This window comes from Equus caballus, chromosome 19 (genome assembly GCF_041296265.1).
Source record: "Equus caballus isolate H_3958 breed thoroughbred chromosome 19, TB-T2T, whole genome shotgun sequence".
Taxonomy (NCBI): Eukaryota; Metazoa; Chordata; class Mammalia; order Perissodactyla; family Equidae; genus Equus; species Equus caballus.
Window position 1 is genome coordinate 29,311,526 of NC_091702.1, and position 13,864 is coordinate 29,325,389.

At 38.5% G+C, this 13,864-nt stretch overlaps 1 long non-coding RNA gene across 1 annotated transcript in view; it reads right to left on the reverse strand.

The window, feature by feature from the left end:
* Positions 1 to 2,170: 2,170 nt before the first annotated feature.
* The window catches only part of LOC102150894 (uncharacterized), a 267,423-nt gene continuing 255,729 nt past the window's right edge, over positions 2,171 to 13,864 (reverse strand). Inside the window, exon 3 of the long non-coding RNA XR_288777.4 lies at positions 2,171 to 2,491. This is a non-coding gene — a long non-coding RNA (uncharacterized lncRNA). The remainder of the gene's footprint in view (positions 2,492 to 13,864) is intronic.

A 13,864-nucleotide genomic window follows, 5' to 3' on the forward strand; every position in this document is an offset into this window, starting at 1 on the left:
GTCTGTCTGATTTATAAAACTATTCTTTTTTCAGTACTACACAAAAAGAAGCATAAAAATAGGGAAATGGTTAGAAAAATAGAAGGATATACCTATGAGTTACTTCACTGAAGCACATTGAGGAGCATGGCCCTTGATACTAGATAGATTCTTTAACTTGCCACTCACTAGCATTGGGACTGGAGAGCCATGCTCCTGATGTTTATAACACTATCCAATTATTGTCCCGACACGGTTTAACCATTAATCTGCCTTTCTACAAATACACCCTGACTCCATTCTAATCACTAAGCCATTTTTCAAAAGGGAAATCAAGTCCTTGGAGCAGTGTGAGGGGAGAGTAGAGGATGAAAGTGATTTTGTCTGTACTTCTTGTGGCCAGGAGATAGCTTCTAAGCAGTACTTTTTTGTGAAGAGAGTTATAACTCCAGATCTGCTTAATAAAGAGAAGGCATGTTTCTGTCACAGAAATAGCTTTTGGACAAATGGGAAACTGTCACTGAGCCTGAGAAGCAGAGCAACAGGATGGTCTATGTCTGTGGGTGAAAATTCTGTGAGGTTTTCCTTCTTACTCTGGAGGCATGATTCAATGATGACATTTTAAAGTGTGTGTCAGGTCCCATAGCTAGTTTTCTTTTGAAGTGTCATTGACAATGCAGTTCAAAGACAGAAATGACCATGTAACAGTATTAAAACAGTTGTGTTTTCTAAACTAGGATCAAATCTCTCTTCTGACAAAAAACTAAGTTACAGAAATGTATAAAGATAAAACAGAGTTTGGGGACTTTCTATATATTTCAGATGAAGAAAAGCCTTTTATTTCTATCCATTTTCAAAGACAGAATAGAGACTACTTGGTGTCTGAGTCACATGTGCACACCATATACTTACTTGTATTACATGATATCCTTGAACATGATTAATTTGAATATTCTGATGTGCAGTGATTTCTAAGTACACTGAGTTCTTGGCTGGCAGTCAGGAAGTCAAGTTATTCACCACTATTTCTCATAGTATAGAGACGTTTAATTTTCAAAAATAATTTTCTCCTTCAATTGCTGAGATTATCTGGACTTTCTGAGGGTATTATGTAAATCCCACGGAAGGATTGAGCTCTTAAGCAGAAACTGTTTTTCTTACCGTTATGCCCCAGCACTTAGTACATTCCAGAACACTGTAGACACTTTAAAAAGTTTGTTAAATGAATATTAGATAAATATTTTCAAAAGAGAAGCATTGTGTGAATTTAAGATAGTCATAAAATACACAGCTACATCTAAAAATGAAACGCCATGTCTAAAGTCTAAGATCGTTAATTTCCCTCAGGTCAGAATAAAGCTTATTTTTATGAGACCAAGTATAATAAAGTCTGTATTATATAACTGTGCGACAGCATGTTTTCCCCAAATATCCTGATCAAAGGCAAGAACACCCAAAGTGGACACTGATGACTGACTTCGGTGCTCTGCCTTCAGGAAGTCACTAAACTTGCTGGCCGCCAGGCCACTATTCCTATGAACAGAAAATGATTTTTCTTTTGAAAAGTCAATAAAATTATATTTTCTTTTAATAAATGACGAAATTGATTGAAAATTAATACTTAATGCTGGTCAGAGTATGCTAAGAGAGTTCCTCTCCTCTATTGCTGGTGTCAGAGTAATTTGATACACATTTTCTGGAAAATAATTTGGGGATATATACAAAGAGGCTTAAAGAGTTCATCACATTTTTTTTTAATAAAGGAGTTGGATTTCTAGATATTTATCTAAAATAAATCATCAGAGATTAATGTTTGAGGATATAAAGATGTTTGTTACATAATAATATTGAAAAATTTTGAAGAAACGTAAATGGTTAATAACAGAGGACTGCCTAAATAAACTAGGAAATACTCACCCGATAGAGCATTATCCATCCCTTAGAAGGAAGCGTCTATATATGTAAGGGCGCAATGTTGAATTCTAGTTTTTCCACTTTCAAGTTCTGTGACCTTGAGCGAGGGTCTTATTTAATCCAAGTTGCTATTTTAACTTAATTGTGTTCCAATTTTTTAGGCAATGCTTATTTTTGAACCCAGTTTTAATTTTTATCAAAGTTGCACACGATCATAATTTAGAGAGTCAAATTGTTGTACAAGGCTTATTACAGAAAAACAGCAGAACTCTAGCTCTTTCCAATTTTTTTTTTAAAGATTTTATTTTTTTCCTTTTTCTCCCCAAAGCCCCCCAGTACATAGTTGTATGTTCTTCGTTGTGGGTCCTTCTAGTTGTGGCATGTGGGACGCCGCCTCAGCGTGGCTTGATGAGCAGTGCCATGTCCGCGCCCGGGATTCGAACCAACGAAACACTGGGCCGCCTGCAGCAGAGCGCGCGAACTCAACCACTCGGCCACAGGGCCAGCCCCTAGCTCTTTCCAATTTTTGTTGCCCAGAGGCAGCCACTTTCAGCTCTTTTAACTGATTCTTAGGATATTTGCCTCCATACTTCCACCACTGTAAAAACAAAAAAAGAAATAAGCAAACAAGTTATCTGTTGACTTTCCACTATGGAAAATTATAGTTTAGTTTTCTTTCACTGCCTCTATCCCCAGCATACACATACACCCTTACTCTTTCCCCTTTCTCCCAAAAAGTTTTATCATAATTTTGGTTACATCGCTACAGTGTGTATAGTATTATGACCATATAAACATGAGACCTTGCTAGTCATGTTGGGTACTATTATTACTTTTTCGTTTCTGAACAAGTTTTGGTTTTTAAAAAAAATTTTTAGGTGGTGTTATTGTAAGAATAAACATTCTTAGCTTCCTGTGTATTTGTAATTCTTTTATTCACAAACGCTTCCCCAGTTGTGCAAATCTTCTTTCAATTCACACATATATATCAAATATCCTCCTAAAGAAATTCTGCCATGAGCCTTCTGACTTCCCACATCTGGACTGGCTGAAGCTTAGCTATTGTTTTGGGGTCTCCATTCACCATCATTCTGGGGATTCTCTTTCCGTCTTTTGCATGGGATTTCCTTTTTCCTGGATTCCATGTCTTCCTCTCTCTTAGTTTTCTTCTTTGTTTGGGCAGAGCACGGATTTCCGAGAAAGTGCACACAAGAGGTAAAGTTTTTGAGACTGTGTATGTCTAAAATTTTACTCTCAGACTTAACTAATAGTTGGCTGGGAAAAGAAGACTAGACTAGAAATCAGAAATCACGTGCCCTCAGAATCATGAATGCTTTGATCGACGGCCTTCTAGTTTCTAGAGCTGCTAATAACAGGCTCCATAACAAAGGCTAAAATTTGCTCACCACCATGTGTCAGTCACACTTCTGCACATATTTATGTTTATTATCTCATATAAGTCTCACAACAAACCTGCGAGGTAGATATTACGTTTAATCTCCATTTTACAGATACGGAAGTTGAGACACAGAGTTTCAGTAACTTTCCCAGAGTCACAAGGCTCGTAAGTACAGTCGGGGATTAGAATCTGGGTGAGCTGGGTGGAGAGCTCGCGTTCTTAACCTCCATGCTTTACCGACAAGCTGATCAATGATATTTTCAATGAACTGTGAACTTCTAATCTGAATACTTTTGTTATTATTTTGTTATTTTGTATTCAATATCCTGAAATTTGACATTGTTGTGTCTTGTGTTGGGTCTTTTCTCATCCATGATCATGAACCCACAGGGAGGCATTTCAGTCTGGAAATACTGTGCTTCAGTTCTGGAGAAGGTTCTTGAATCATTTCTGTATTAGTTTCCTCCCTTCCATTTTCTCTGTTCTCTGTTTCTAGATTTCATTTCCTATTATCTGCCTATTCTATTTTCCAAAGCTTTACCTTTTTGCTCTACTTTCTAGAAACTTTCCTCAATTTTATCTTCTAACATTTCTGTTGAATTTTTTATTTCTATTATATTTTAATATCCAAGAGTTCTGTGTGTCCTCTGAATGTACTTCTTTAAAGCATTCTGGTCTTTTTACCCCCATAGGTTTATTATCTCATGAATATGTCTCATATATTCATAGTCACATGATAATCAGAACATTTTGAGTTTTTAAAGTCTAATCCAAGTTGCCATTTTTATTCCCACTTGTATTTTATCTGTGTACTATCTGGTGGTCATAAGCTATTTGTATTAGAAATTTGACTAGAAGGGTAGTGTATGGGTGGGTGGAGCTTATTGGCTGGTAGTGAAATGGCTGGGCAGTTTCATTAGGGAATTCATAGTGTCAGTATCTTTCAGGTTTTCTCTTGGGCTAGGCTGATTCCTAAGAGATAGCATGCCAGTCTCCTGCCTAACAGGAAGAGTCTGGTTGCCAGCATTTTGGAAGACAAGTAGGTGAAGAGAGGGACACATGGTATCCAAATGCCCTGCTTTTGACACAGCACACACACCTTTAAATGCACTGGTCTCCCATTTGAAGGACCCTCTATTTTACCCTTTCCCCGGACTAAATCTCCAGTATCTTGCTAGAGAGGGGTGAAGAGAGAGGAGGGAGGAGCAGGCACCTCCATTTGTGGAGCAGGATCCCGGATCTGGGACTCGAACTGCTGTTTCAACACTATCAAACATTTCTCTAGCATCTGTTGCCAATCTTCCTCTTTTTGGTCCAGGAAGACTGTCGCTGAGCTAACATCTGTGCCAATCTTCCTCTATTTTGTATGTGGGGTGCTGCACAGCACAGCTTGATGAGCCATATGTAGGTCAGTACCCAGGATCTGAACCTGCGAACCCCACACCACTGAAGCAGAGCATGAGAACTTAACCAGTATGCCACGGGGCCAGCTCCTGTGTCTCTAGTTTTTAGCCCCATCTTCTCCTCCACTTCTTGGTGTCTCTCCTGAGTTTTAGGGTCAGTTACAAAAGGCAAAATGAGTTGCTTTTCAAATTTTATCACTGTCAGTTTAAGATTCTGCTTTCTTGGATTTAATCAATTACACTTGTTCATCTGCTTTTTACTGCTCTTTATTCTTAGTCCTGATGTGTATCAGCCTTTCCAAAAACTCCCCTTTCTGTCATTTTAGTAGAATTTGAGAAGATGACAAAGGCAAAAAGTGTGTGCGTGGGGGCCGGGTGGGGGGCGCAGTAAACCTGCCATTCCTAAGCAGTACCTTCTGCTTAAGTGTTTTAAGCTTCAATTTCCTCATATTCAACATTAAGATAATAATACTTACCTCTTAGGGTTAATATGAAGATTAAAAGACGTTAAATGAGATAATTGAACATAAGACACTTGGAATGAAGCCCTTCACATAGCAAGTTAGTCATTGATACACATTGACATGGTATCTTAAGAAGGGAAATTTACTCAAATTAGCTTAAGTTAAAAATATGTTTAGAGGAAACATACAGAAACAGGTTTTGGAATGCATTTGGAGAAAAGATAGCAAGTAGTCCCTACAACTGGAGATGCCTCCAGCAGCTGTTCTTCCTGTCCCCTCTCTCTCTCTGGACACAAGGCTATCCAGTTTCTCACTTCTGCTCCTCTCTGTGTATCTCCTCCATTCTCTTGTTTCTCTCTCCAGACAAGCTTTCTCTGCTAACTAAATGTGCCCATGGCTGAAAATGGCCTCAATCTCTAGCATAGAACTCTGTGTGCCTGTCTCTTTTTCTGTTCCTCAATTCCATTTTCTAAGGAAAGACTGGTGGATTGGCTCTCCTTGGCAAAGAGTCCATCCTCGTTCAGTTAGCCTGGAGGTGGGATCATGCTACTTCATGCTACCTGCAAGGAACTAGCAGGCTACGGGGTGAGGGTGCCATGGAGTGATAGGTACCTCTAGTGCACGTGAGGTGCTGCTCATAATATAATTCTAAGAGAAAAGAGAAGAATTTAAAATGGTACATGTGGAGTGTTACAAAGTTTAGTATATATATATTTCAAAAAGTATATATGTGTGTGTGTATATATGTGTATATATGTACATATATACACTAAATACTAAGTACTAATATATACATGTTCACTCATGAGGTTGTTGAAAGAGTTAAATGAGAAAATGCATGTAAAGTATTCAACATAGTTTGTGATACATAGTAAATTCTGTTATAAATTATATCTTATTATATTTAAATATATAGAAAATGTGCTAGAGGGAAATTCAGAAGAATAGTAATTGTGAGTTTTTTCTAGGAGGTGTAGTTATGGGCAATTTTTATTTCCTTAGTTATACTTCTTTCCTTTTTTTTTTTTTTACAATGAACATGTGTTTCTTATATAATCAGGAAAATATTTCTGAAAATCTATCGATATAAGAAGGAAATGGGTATATGAAAGTATAGCAGTTGTCTTTAATTTACCTTCCAGCTACTGGATCTTTTATTTATTTGATGGCTTGAAAAAAATTTCTAAAATAACTTTTTCCTTTTTATGTTCTTATTTTTTCCAGTTTTCTAATTTTTTTATGGTAACCTGAGGAAACCCAAGAATGTGTCAGCCTTGTGATAGGCGGGAGGATACTCAAAGTTTAATTTTTCAGCTGCATGTGCCAGTATAGTTTTCCAGTTGATAAAGGTTAGAGTAAGCACTCAGAAATGAAGAGTTGCAACATAGGAAAAACTATGTCTAAAATCCTTACACCAAAGTTAGGTATTTTAAAATATTACAGAATTAATACCTTAACACATTTAATGGATCATTATTATCTTTTCTCTGGTAGTCTGGCATCTGCTATCATTCTGAGTGTTATTTTCCTGTTTCAAGATTATGTACCTGTTTATCTGATTCCAGAGTGTAATTGCAAACTCAGATTCTCACAGCTAGAAAGATAGATTAAATGTCATCTATTTCAAAGTCAGAATTTTTCAGATGGAAAGCACAGGCTAAGAAAGTTTCCTTTCTTTTTGCTTTTCATTTTTGGTAATAAAACTAGTAATAAGCAATGGTGTCAGATATAAAATCAGAGTTTCAGATTTTAGGTTGATACTCTTTCCACTGCAAGCCTCTGCTACTTCCCTGTGTTTTGTTCATCCTAAATTGCCAGGTTGTTACCTAGTTTGCCCAATTAGCCTGCTTTTTGAAATGCTTATTAAGTCATAGGCGACCTCAGTGGCACCAGGGATTGCATAGGTTGAATCTCAATGTAAAGACTCATTACCATTGAGGTAACCAGAGCATTTTAAGTGAGAAAAGGAAATGTCAGCCTACACATTCAAGTCATAGCTACTAACACAAATGTGTTTCTTTGGGGAGAAAAAAAACACAACCAAAGAAATTCCCATATTGCAGCAAATTTCTTTGCTTTCACAAAAGTGACACTTGACTCATAACTCATGTTTCCTTTTGTGCTGGGCCTTCTAGGAAGCTCAAAACCAAATCATTAGTAAACAAATCTCTAGCAAGGATCTTTCGGCATTGGTCTTTTTGTAATAACATTGCCTCCCAGCTTCATGTTCTTTTCCTACCTTCATTTTCCCTTTAAATCCATTTCCTGAACTATATCATCTTTACCGACATTGTTTCATAAATAATTTCAAGTATTTCTTTTGGAATAAGGCATTATAGAAATAGACAAGTGAAACAATTTTCATATGCTTTTCTTCAATGTACCTGTTGGTATAGATATATACAATTTTTAAAAAAGCTATTACACTTTATTGAGTAATAAGTTTATTTTCATGCCTTACTCAGTGTTCACTCTAGGAAGGCTCTATATTACCTACAGTAAGGTTATGAAGGAAGATGAATAATTTGATAAGTTAGAAAGTTCTTTAGCTGTATAAATCAGCACTGCCTTTGAATCTCCATTCAGTTCAATTTTATCCATAAGGCATATCTTTCCGTAGTTTTTGACAGATATTTATACTTCAAAGTAAAATATATGTAAGGTAAGGTAAACAAAATAGAGAAAGAAAGAGGCATATTAGACACACACAAACACACAAACACCCTCAAAGATGGTTTTACCTAGAACAGAAATTACATAATTGGTATTTACGCAGGTACCTCACTGAAAAATTAGCAGAGGTACCCAGAAAATTTTGGGGGTGGTAGTGAATGCTCAGATTAAATGACCCACTGAGCTTTCTTGCACCCATTTATTCTCATAATAGAGACTCATTAATGGTTGCCACATCTATTTACTGACATCAGCAAGTCACAGGAGATAACGTATGCTATGACATGCCATTTTATTTATAATTATAATTATCTGTATTGTGATATATATTAAGGTATGAGAAAATTATATTTTTAATTCCAGATAATGTATAATTTTATAGTTCTTCTTGTTAAGAAAACTAATGTAGGTTTTATATATGTAATTCCACCATTAGCATATTTGTATGGTACAACATAATCAGGAATGTGACTCCTATATAATTCATAGGTTATCATATATAGATATGTAGACATATGTAGACATATATCATATTCTATATTGTTTCATTACCCTTCAAGTATTTCCATATATATTATTTTATTGAATCCTGAAGATAATCCTGCAAGCTTTATACTGCAGACCCTACTTCAAATGTGCAGAAACTGAATTCCAGAGAGGTCATGTGACTGATGGCCACACAATGGTAATGTGCCAATGGCAGGACTGGAAGGCAGGTCTCTTCGCTCTCAATCCAGGATGGTTCTATTGCAAACCACTGCAGGTTCTAAGCTTCCAAAAATCAATACCACCTTCTCCTTAGACTGACACAGAGCTTCTTATGAAGCTGATCTCATCCTATTCTCTCCCTTATTAATATTAAACATCAATAGCTGAGGGAACAGAGAGAGGCTTATGCATCCACCCACTGCCACCAATGTTCCCACATTGTGTTTACATTGGGAGAAGACCAGCCACTTTTTCAAAGGTTAAGGCCCGGACTTTCGTGGAGTCTTCTTAGCCTTCTATATTTAAAACTTGCATAGATACTTTCAGTTTGCACAGAGAGAAACTTTTCAGAAAATTCCCTTTACGCATCAAAACATCATCAAATACAATATAGTTTTGTACTTGAGTTCAAAGAACACAATTCTTGTAACAAATGTGCTACTCGGGTGCCGGATGTTGATGGTGAGGGAGGTTGTGCGTGGGGAGGAGAGGAGGGCATATGGGAACTCTCTGTACTTTCTGCTCAATGTCTCTGTGAACCTGAAAGACTTTACAAAATAAAGTCCATTAGAAAACAACGATTATTTTGAAGTAAGGTAGATTTAAAGCTAAATCAAAATATGAAGTGTATACATTTTGAAAGGAAAAACTATAATGTTAGTAGGTATTTTCCCTTGAATTAGAGACCTCTATTTGAGATTTTTTTAATGTCTTTTTTTATTCTTTTGAATTTTCCATCTCTAATTCACATCTAATCAGATCTCTTGAATTTCTTCCTTACCCACCATACAATTCAGATACGTGCACCCTCCCAGCCTTCCACAAATTATTAATGGCCTCTCCATTCTCCTTTTGCACAGGCCAAGCACCTCAGAGTCATTCTTTTGTTTTTAAAAGATTGGCACCTGATCTAACAACTGTTGCCAACCTTCTTTTTTTTCTTCCTCTTCTTCTTCTCCCCAAGGCCCCACAGTACATAGTTGTGTATTCCAGTGGTGAGTGCCTCTGGTTGTGCTATGTGGGACGCTGCCTCAGCATGGCTTGATGAGCAGTGCCATGTCTGCGCCCGGGATCCGAACTGGCAAAACCCTGGGCCACCGAAGCGACATGCATGATTAACTACTCGGCCACGGGGCCAGCCCCAGTGTCATTCTTGACTCCTTTCTTTAGAGGAACACACATTAGAGCAAGATATATCTTATTTTTGGATAGGATATATCCACTTCTGATAACCTCTACTGCTATCTTCTGAATCTTACCTAGATCTAACTTCAATAGCCACCTAATTGGCTTTCTTGTTTCCACTCTTGCCTATCTCTCCCCACCAAGTCGATTCTCCATGTGGTAGCCAGAATAGTCCCATTAGTACGTAATTCAGACCACACTGTTCTGCTCTCCTTCTCCAATGGTTTCCTCAAATCTTTCCCCAGGCTTTGAGGTCTGGCCCTGGCCCACCTCTCCACCTTTCTACCATTCCCCTCTAGCACCATTCAGGTCACAGTGGCCCTCTCATTCATCTTTGAAAGGACCATGCTTGTTCCCACCTCAAAGCCTTTGCATTTGTTGGCCCCTCTGCCTGGTACACACTTCCCAGGTCTTTGCAGAGTCTACTTCCTCAATTCATTCCTGTCTCTGCCCAATGTCATATCCTTAGAGAAGTTCTTTTGACTCTACCCAAAATATCGTTCCTGCAATATTTGTTCCTCTCTGTTCTTTTCTGTTTCCTCATCCTGTTTTATTTTTCTTCGTAGAACTATTACTACCTCACTTTTATTGAAAGTACATTTATTTATAATCTGCCATCCCCTCTAGGATGTTAGTTCCACTGAACACGGGGGCGGCATCATTAGGTGCTCCATCCCTAATGCTTACAGCAGTTCCCGCTCAATAAATATTTTCTTTCAAGTTCTAAAGTAGTACTTTATAATTAGAAATAAAATACATACTTTTGCCTAATCATGAACCAAAATCCCAATTATAAACTGAGAACATTCTGCAAAGTTCAGCTTTGACAAAGAAAAAGAATGAGCTGTCAAGAAAATTGCGAGGTTAAATGAAGAAAGTGGAAGCTGAGCTGAGCCTGACCTGAAACAAGGCATTACAGAGGCTAAGGAGAAGAAGAGAAATAATGGGAGAAGGAAACTGAGATAGCAATTAAAAATAGAAGGATCACTGAAGGCCAGCCTCCACGTTATAGTTGACTGAATGTCAGAGAAGACCAAATCCTATAACCAGCCTTGAAGAGGGGTTTGGCACCAGGCACAGTGCTGCCAAGGTTACTGCTCTGTAACGGAGCTCTGTGGACCCTTTAATGAAGACGGCGGGCACTCTGTTGAAAGGTTAGCTGCAGAGGGTACCTGAGATGGGAAGTGAACAGCAAAGTACATGACATGATGTGACAAATCTAGTTACTGCACTAGCAGAAGACTGAAATATTCATTGTATAGAAACTGTAAACAGAGCAGACACATGAGACAGGGCCCCTACTGTTTTCAGTAATCAGGTTTACTGGAATCTAAAATGAGGCTAAATCTAAAACATCCACAAAAAAAAATTATTCAGAGAGGGAACCGGTAAAAGGAGGAAGACAAGATAGGGGGTTCACCTGCATACGCATGTTGAGTTGACATCCCTACGTAAATGGTGTGGCCAGGGTGGGACAAGAAGAAATCTGAATATGGAATCAGAAATATTGTATCCACACATACAGCAGGACACAGATGAACACATCTACGTGGAACCAATTTAAGATCTCTTGATAACCATTTGGCAGCACTGCAAATTCAAAGCCAGAATTCCTGGGCTCTAGAACAGGTCAGATCACAAATTAGCTGAGTGATCTTAGGTGAGTGATTTCACTCCTTTAAGTGTCATTTTTCTCATGTGTAAAATAAGAAGATTTAACTAGATGATTCCCAAAGTCTATTTTAATTCTAACAATCCCTATAATTATGACTGTTGACATTGATTTGAGCTGGGAGAAGTAAATTACAACTCTAACCCAGCTCTGAAGGCCTCATTCCCTTATTCTGTTTGTAGTTAGTCAAATATCATCCATTCATCATCCATCTATCTTTCATTCAACAAACATTTATAGAGTAACTACCACAAGTCAAGCACTACTCTAGGAGTTTCAACAAGGTCCCTGCCCTTAAAGAGCTCAAAAATAACCTTCTACCAAATGGCTTGACACTGTGGTTTTTAAAGGTTAATTTGTTTTCAGGACCTAGGTAAGACTCACTTGATCAACAGATAGGTTCATTTATTTGCCAATATGCAGATTTCTGTATATATGTGTTTGCATCTGTGTTCTCTTGTGAATCACATTGGAATTTTATCTGCAAAGTTTGTATACACATATATACAAAGTATGTATAAACTCGCATCCATACCCTTGTTTTTCCAAGCCTCTGAAGTTTGTCAACTGCACTGATAGTGATAAACATAGTATTTATAGGTCTGTCCTACTGATTGATTCACAGGACTCCAGCCCCATTAGATTCCACACTGGGGCATGGATGAAGGAATACTGTTGCTTGTGCAAGCAACTGCAAGGAGCCTCTGTATCCTCACTGAGGTGAGCCTGCTGAGTAGCTCACAAGGAGCAGAGCCCCCTCCCAGTGAGTTAAGCTGAGCATTAGCCCCTCTTAAGAGCTTGTTTATTTCTGACACTGATGCCACTTATTGAAGAATGAATTCATTTCTCATTCCCTGCTCCTCCTGAGGATGGTCCCCACCACTTGGGGCTTTTTTAACAGTCCTCTCTGGCAATTCGTCTTCTCATTCTTCCGATTTACCCCCTATCCTGAGCATTCACTCAGTCAATTTTACTAGGACTTTATGTTTCACTTTGAAGCTTTTATTATCAGAAAAATAATCAACTCCTAAAATCCAAACAAGACTATTTTGGTTATGAAATTTATGCCTCCATTTTTAAGGAATGAAGAAAGACACCCAAAATGGCCTGTGCTCTTTAACGCCACCATGACCCACTAAATCAAAAACTCATGCTTACCTAAGAGCCAGATGGTCATGTCCTCCTGCTCTGTGCTACCTAGTAATCCAGAGACTGTGGATTTTAAGCAAACAAAATTTTAAACAAAAAAATCACTATTATTTGTTTCACTTGAATAAAAATAAATATACTAATACCGAATAATAGATGAATTACTATTCCAATATAAATTATATTTTTCTTATTATTTTGTGAGATGTGCTTAAAATACCATTCTCCAAGGGTAGACACGGAAATGCACTGCTCAGCTCTGCCTTCAAAGGACGCGCTGTCCAGATGCAGGCAATATGGCCCGCAGACAGCTCCATCCATTGGTCCTTTAGGATTTGGCTCAGCTGTAGATAGCCAAAGTGTCCAATGACCGGACAAGTATAAATGGAGGGCCATTTTGGCCCAAGATGGGTGCTCTGAGGGGCTCAGCTCCCTCAGGAATGAGACTTTGGGTTGTGCTATCAGGTAAGCTATGGAGAAGAGATTTGGTAGCTGAGGGTGAGGGGATCTGGAAAGTTGAGTGGAGGAGTGAGAAAATGAGTTGAGTGGAGGAGGGAAACAATGAGTACCAGTTGTTGCCCTGAGACCATCTTTACCTATGGCAGCTAAGCTTGTCCTACTAACCTTTTCTAAGTTTCTCTCAGGAAAAGAAGTCTACCAGAATCCCAGAGGATCTGCTGCCAAAATGTGTGAAGGAGACCCAGGGGTACACGGGATGGACTGTGGTAGACACAGATGTGTGCGGCCCAGATCCTTTCTCAAGGAATAAATTTCTGCTCAGCTGCAGGAAGCAGCTGATAGCAGACAGTCTCTAATCATTGGCTTATTTAGAGTTTGCCTCAACTGCAGAGAGCCAGGGCCTCATCTCAGTCTTTCTGGGATGACTGCCATCCAATGACTGAGCAAGATAGGGATTATAAAGGTCTGTCCATTTCAGTCCAATGCAGAATTCCTCTGATGGGCAATATTTGCTCTGGAGCTCCCAAAGCATTGGCAGAGGCCTTCCCAGGCCTGGGTCATGATCTCAAATCTCCCCTTAGTCCATCTTGCTTCCTCTCCCTTTCCTTCCTTTGATAGACATTTTGCTAGTCTAACTCCTTCTCAGGATCTGCTTCCAGAGAATACAACCTGTGGCACTCCTGCCATCTCCCACTCACATGTAACAGTACCTCTCACTTTGACTCTTTACCTCTTATGCTAGTGGGACAGGGAATGGTCAGAGTGGCCAACAGCACAGAGATCTGATGGTCAGAGTCTCGGGGAGTTGGAAGGGGCAGGAATAGAATTATTTCCATGCTTTTTCACTTTTCATCTCAGT